Raw genomic sequence first — 6,000 nt, 5'->3', positions numbered from 1 at the left:
AAATCTTGCTTTGCAGATGTTTCAAAAACGATCTTTGCCAAACCGACGTTATGCAGGGTTCCTAGACAATGGATTGGTTTTGTCTGCATCCGGCTAGTTCAGGCTTTGGTGGCTTCGACATTTACGCACCAAATAATTATCTTTGTTCGGCATCAGTGACTCATTTGACTGCTGGTTTTTCGTTCGGAGTTAGATGTTCTCTCCAATTGCTTGCTGCAGAGGGCAAGAGAACGAGATATCTGGATGCCAATCAATAGCGAAAGGGTTCCTCTGCCCCGAGCAACCGACGGGCAAAACCTCTCTTCTAATTTTCTCTGTCCCTTCTGAAAATACAAAGCCGCTTGGCTTCCTTGGAACAGCTGCAGGAGCTTCTGTGAGCTGGCCCTTGGCGCAATTGAGATGGAAAGCCAGCTTCTAAAAGTGGTTATCCTTTAATATCATTTAGCGTCAGGGTTACTGAATAATCCTCCTAAAAACCGTGAACTGTTGAATACGTAGAAAAGAGATGTTAGGCGTGTTTTGTTGCCTCCCAAAGAAAAATGTCCTTTGTTGGAGATAATATTGACAAAAGGTGCGTTTCTGCTTATTCTTCCCACAGAAGTTGGCTGGGAATTGGATTGTGATAATTTGCCAGTGTGTTTTTCAGTGGGCTGTCATAGCTGTGCGCGAAGCTTCCTTATCAAAATGGCAGTGATGCATCAAAAGCCTCAGCGCCGTCTTCATGTAAGGCTGTTGGGCCTTGAATTCTGGCATGACTTTTGTAGGTATGACCCACGCCTTTTCAAAGTGGTGAACGTACATGTGTGGCGCAGCCATCTTGGCTGAGGGGATTTCTGGCGGTCGCTCTCTGCCCAGGCCCTCAAAAACCTGGTACCAGCCCAGGAAAACAGCTTTGGGGGAAAAGTAGTTTGGAGCTAGAAGAGTGGGGAGGGGAGGAAAGTGTTTGCCGAACACATTTCTGGAGTCCTGCATTGGGGTAAAGGGTCAGATGAGAGTTACAGCATCTTTTCCCACGCCCAGTGGTGGGATCCAAAAATTTTAGTAACAGGTGCCCATGGTGGTGGGATTCAAACTGTGGCGTAGCACCAATGGGGCTGGGTGGGGCATGACAGGGGCGTGGCTGGGCATTCTGGGGGCGGGGCATTCCTGGGCGGGGCTGTGGCAAGGACGCAGCCGCTGCGCCAGTCCTTGGGCGGGAAACGAATGCACGCAGGCGCAGGCTGCCACGCACGCCGGTGTACCTCCTGCTAGACTGCTTCAAGTTCTGCACGTGGCAAAATGACCAATTAGTAACCCCCTCTCGGCACACACAAATAATTAGTAACCTGCTATAGGGGACCTGTGAGAACCTGCTGGATCCCACCTCTGCCCACGCCCCTTCTTTTATTTAAAAGGGGTGGGTCTGAGAAGGTACTTCACAGCAAACAATGCTTTGAACTGGGTCAGCTCAGGCTAACTTTCTGTTCACAACCCCTACTTGCCATTGAGGGCCCTGAGCCCTTGTAGAGTAGCCTTCGGTTTCCCTTTCTCTGTCACTCACTCATCTCCATTACTACAGTACCAAAGTACATTACAAATTTGTGGGGAGGATTCCTGTGAGTTCACGGGAACAGGCTCAAATATTCAAAGTTATCTATTAATGATGGGGATGTAAATAACAACAAGATGCCTTTTAACTCCTCCCCCCCCCCGCAATCTGCACACTACAAACCAGGTACCAGTTTCTCATAACTGTTTTACTCTCGATGGTGATGAGTGCTTTTTCTGGTGAGCAGGAGGGGTGGGGATGAATCACCTCCTGGGCACGAAGCCATCCAGGGCCATAGAAATGCAAATGGCCCCAGCTTGGAGAAGGACAATAGCCTTGCTGTAGCTGCAGAGCTTGGGAAGCCAAGTGCTAACAACAGGCATCCCTTTCGAGGACAAGGAACGAAAGCAGGGTCTGCAACCAACACGGAATGGCAAGGAACATTTAGAAAAACCCCAGACTCAAGGGAGGAGGAGGAGGAGGAGGAGAAGAAGAAGAAGAAGTTTGGATTTATATCCCCCCTTTCCCTCCTGCAGGAGACTCAAAGGGGCTCACAATCTCCTTGCCCTTCCCCCCTTACAACAAACACCCTGTGAGGTGGGTGGGGCTGAGAGAGCTCCGAGAAGCTGTGACTAGCCCAAGGTCTCCCAGCTGGCGTGTGTGGGAGTGCACAGGCTAATCTGAATTCCCCAGATAAGCCTCCACAGCTCAGGCGGCAGAGCTGGGAATCAAACCCGGTTCCTCCAGATTAGATACACGAGCTCTTAACCTCCTACGCCACTGCTGCTCCTGTAGTTAGCCTGGGCAGAACATCTCTGTCTCACAGATCCCACAGGGTCCTGGACAGAGAGTTTCACCAGGTTGGAGCCAGGGCCGAAAAAGCCCTAGTTCTGGTTGAGGCCAACTGGATGTCCTTAGGACCAAGGTCAGCACCTCCCAACCAGAAGTTATAGAATCATAGAATCATAGAGTTGGAAGCAAGGACCATCAAGTCCAGCCCCTCTGCCATGCAGGAACACACAATCGAAGCACTCCTGACAGATGGCCATCCAAGCCTGTCTTTAAAAACCTCCAAAGAAGGAGACTCCACCACACTCTGAGGTAGCGCATTCCACTGTCAAACAGCCCTGACGGTCAGGAAGTTTTTCCTGATCTTCATCTTGCACTGGAGGTCTGTTGCAATGACAGAGATGACCATACTTGCTGAACAAAGGGGAGAATGTCTGAATATTGCTTGTTCTAATTTTCCATCTCATGTGTCATGTTCAGAACTAGGGTCAGAGAAGTCTGGCTTTCTCACTTTTTCTTTTAATTTATGTTATTACACTTTTATTTTATTACATTCGTACCCCGCCCATCCCTGGCCACGGCCATGCTTGGGAGGCTTAAGACAATGAAACGTGACATCAGGTATAGACATTAAAATACAATTAGAATATTAAAATCCAAATTCCTTCCCCGACTGCAACAAATATCATATCAATACAGCATATAAGAACATAAGAACAAGCCAGCTGGATCAGACCAGAGTCCATCTAGTCCAGCTCTCTGCTACTCACAGTGGCCCACCAGGTGCCTTTGGGAGCTCACATGCCTTTGGGAGCTCACATATAAAGTTCCCATTTTCTAGTTACCAAAGGAAGAGCGGGAAGAGTAAAATGTTAACAGGAAAGGGGAAAGCGCACAGTTTGAACACATAACAACAGGCACTCGATGGAGTTTAAACTCAGTGATTTGCTTATGGTTGATGGTCAGTGGTTGGGAGGCTGGCAAGAGGATACTGTGCCAATGGATGGCCTCAACAACGAAAAGCCCAGCAGAACATCTCTGTCTCGCAGGCCCTGTGGAATTGAGTAAGATCCCACAGGGTCCTGGACAGAGTTCCCCCATGTTGGATCCGGTGCAGAAAACCCCTGGTTCTGGTTGAGGCCAACTGAACGGCCTTAGGACCAGGGACAGCAAGCAAATAACCTCCATGGCCGATGTGGAAGGTCCCAGACCGCTCAAGTCCTTGAAAGTCGAAACTAACACCTTGAGGAACTTGACTGGTAACCAGCGCAGCTGGCGTAACATAGAAGTAAGGAGCCTGGCGCAGTCTGACAAACCGATAATTTATGGGCTTTTCGGCACACTCCTCTTACTCCTGTTTTTCTTGGCGGTTGATTCACAAACATTGGAATTGTTTCGGGCACACTTCTCCCGGATGTCTGCCTTCGTTTTCATAGTTGTAGGGTTGGTTTATTTTCTTCTGCACTTGCCTTCAATAAGGAGGGTTTTCAAGGGAGGATGGCGTTGTCATTCATGGCATCACAACACACACACACACACCATTTTTTTAAACAGGCACTAAAATGTTGACACTTCGCTCGAGCGTTGTAGCTATAAGCTTAGGAGGTTCTCTGAATTCTACGCTTTTCATTTTTTTTAAAATTCCCTTACAGAGATATGCCTTTTAAACTTATATCTCCACAAAAGAAGGGACTGGAGACTTACTTTTCTAAAAAATGAAAGCTGAAAATTCAGAGAATCTGCTGAGTCTGTTGTTACAATGCTCCAGTGATATATTGATATTTTAGTGCTGTTTAAAGAAAGATTTGAAAAAATCACTCGTCTTCAGGGTGTTAGCAAGAAATGCATTTTGAGAGTAGTTTACTATTTACTTTATTTGCGATTTCGATCCCATTCTACCCTGGCAAGCTGGACTTAGGGCAGCAAACAACAGTAATATCATACAATATAATAACAATAGAATTAAGTCCAATCTAATAATCAAACCTATCCTCATTCAATTCAAACACTTCTATTGCATAAACATGTAATGTTAAAATAATCAAAACATTTGGGTCAGAGGGCTTCCTAGCGGTTTAGGATAAAAGAGATGTTGTCTGTCCGCCCCACCAAGTACACCCCCCCAATCATAAACTTTTCCTCTAATATAACAAGGGAAAAGGAAAAACAAGGGGGGGGGGAGAGAGGAGAAGAATGGTTTGGTTTTGTACCCCATCTTTCTCTCCTGCAAGGAGACTCAAAGAGGCTTACAAGCTCCTTTCCCTTCTTCTCCTCACAACAGACACCTTGAGGCTTTCCCCACTACAGAAGGGAGCTAAGGTCGACTCGGTTCCCTTCAGCGGAGGGCGATTCTAGGCTGTCCCCACAGCAACTGAGTTGGCCCCCTGGAACTGAGCTAAGTGGGCGGGATCATCTTGGTGCCTGTTTCGCTCCTCGATCGTGATTGGCGTTTGTGTTACGGCAGGAAACCGGAGCGTTCTTTTTTTTACAGTTTACAGTTACATGCGCTTTCTGCCCGCCACGACTCTCCCGTTCTGCACATGCCACAAAAGTGGCTCATGATTGGTTGAACGAATGAGGTGTTGTTTCGATGCTTCCCCACTTCATAGCGGTATCGACCTTGTTCCGGCAGAAAAGTGTAGTTCATAACTGCGACAAGGATGTCGCAGTTCGGGGGTGGGGGGGAACTGAGACAAAACAATGTTGAGCTCGGTGATAGTGGGGATTCACTGAGGCGAACCTAGGTAGAAACCAGTTCAACTCTGTCAGTGGGGAAAGCCCCCTTATGAGGTAGGTGGGGCTCAGAGAGTTCAAAGAGAACTGTGACTGGCCCAAGGTCACCCAGCAGGCAATTAGGAGTGCAGAAACACAACTGGTTCACCAGATAATCCTCTGCCACTCAGGTGGAGGAGTGGGGAATCAAACCCGGTTCTCCAGATTAGAATCCACCTGCTCTTAACCACAACACCATGCTGGTTCCGGAAATCAGGATGGGAAGAAGGGAAGAGGGAGTCTAGACTAGGTGATACTCCTTGGCTTCCTCAACCATGGATGGTTGGCTGCAATGGAAATACCCAGAGAAGAGGAGCTTACATGGGAGTAAGGAAGACAGGGGCCTCATCAGCCAAAGTTTCTGGGACAGCCATAGAAATTTCAAGCTCCTGCATTGACAGTGATAGGTGATTCAGGACCAGTTCCTCTGGTAGCTCTAATTTTCTACTAGAGCTTAAGGCTCCAGCCGTGGCTCAGTGGTAGAATATTTGTTTTGTATGAAAAAGGTCCTAGATCCAAAACACAATTGAAAGGATCAGGAATCTTCACTCGAGACTCAGAGAGCCCATGTTAGCCAGAGGGGACTTTGCTGATCTTGATAAACCCAATGTTGTGACTCGGGGCAAGACCACTTCATGTGTTTTTAAGCAAAGGGAATGTAAGTCATGGAAACTACCCAAGAGAAAAGGTGCAAACGTTCTCCTCCCTCTGGTGCTCCAATCAGAATGAGCAGCATGAGGTTTTATATAATAAGTCTTATTCGAGCTATGCTGTATTTCACACCTTATATAGTTTGGCCGGGAGTCAGGAATGATTCCGAAGGGCTGGATTTCCTTGCGGGGTTCTCTCTCAGATCTCCTTCCAACGTCTCATTAAAAACAAAATTGAGACCCGACCGAGGAAGCCGAAAC

The sequence above is a fragment of the Sphaerodactylus townsendi genome, linkage group LG11, assembly GCF_021028975.2.
Source record: "Sphaerodactylus townsendi isolate TG3544 linkage group LG11, MPM_Stown_v2.3, whole genome shotgun sequence".
NCBI classification, from domain to species: Eukaryota; Metazoa; Chordata; class Lepidosauria; order Squamata; family Sphaerodactylidae; genus Sphaerodactylus; species Sphaerodactylus townsendi.
The sequence above is the reverse complement of the archived record's forward strand: the minus strand, read 5'-3'. Positions refer to the sequence as shown.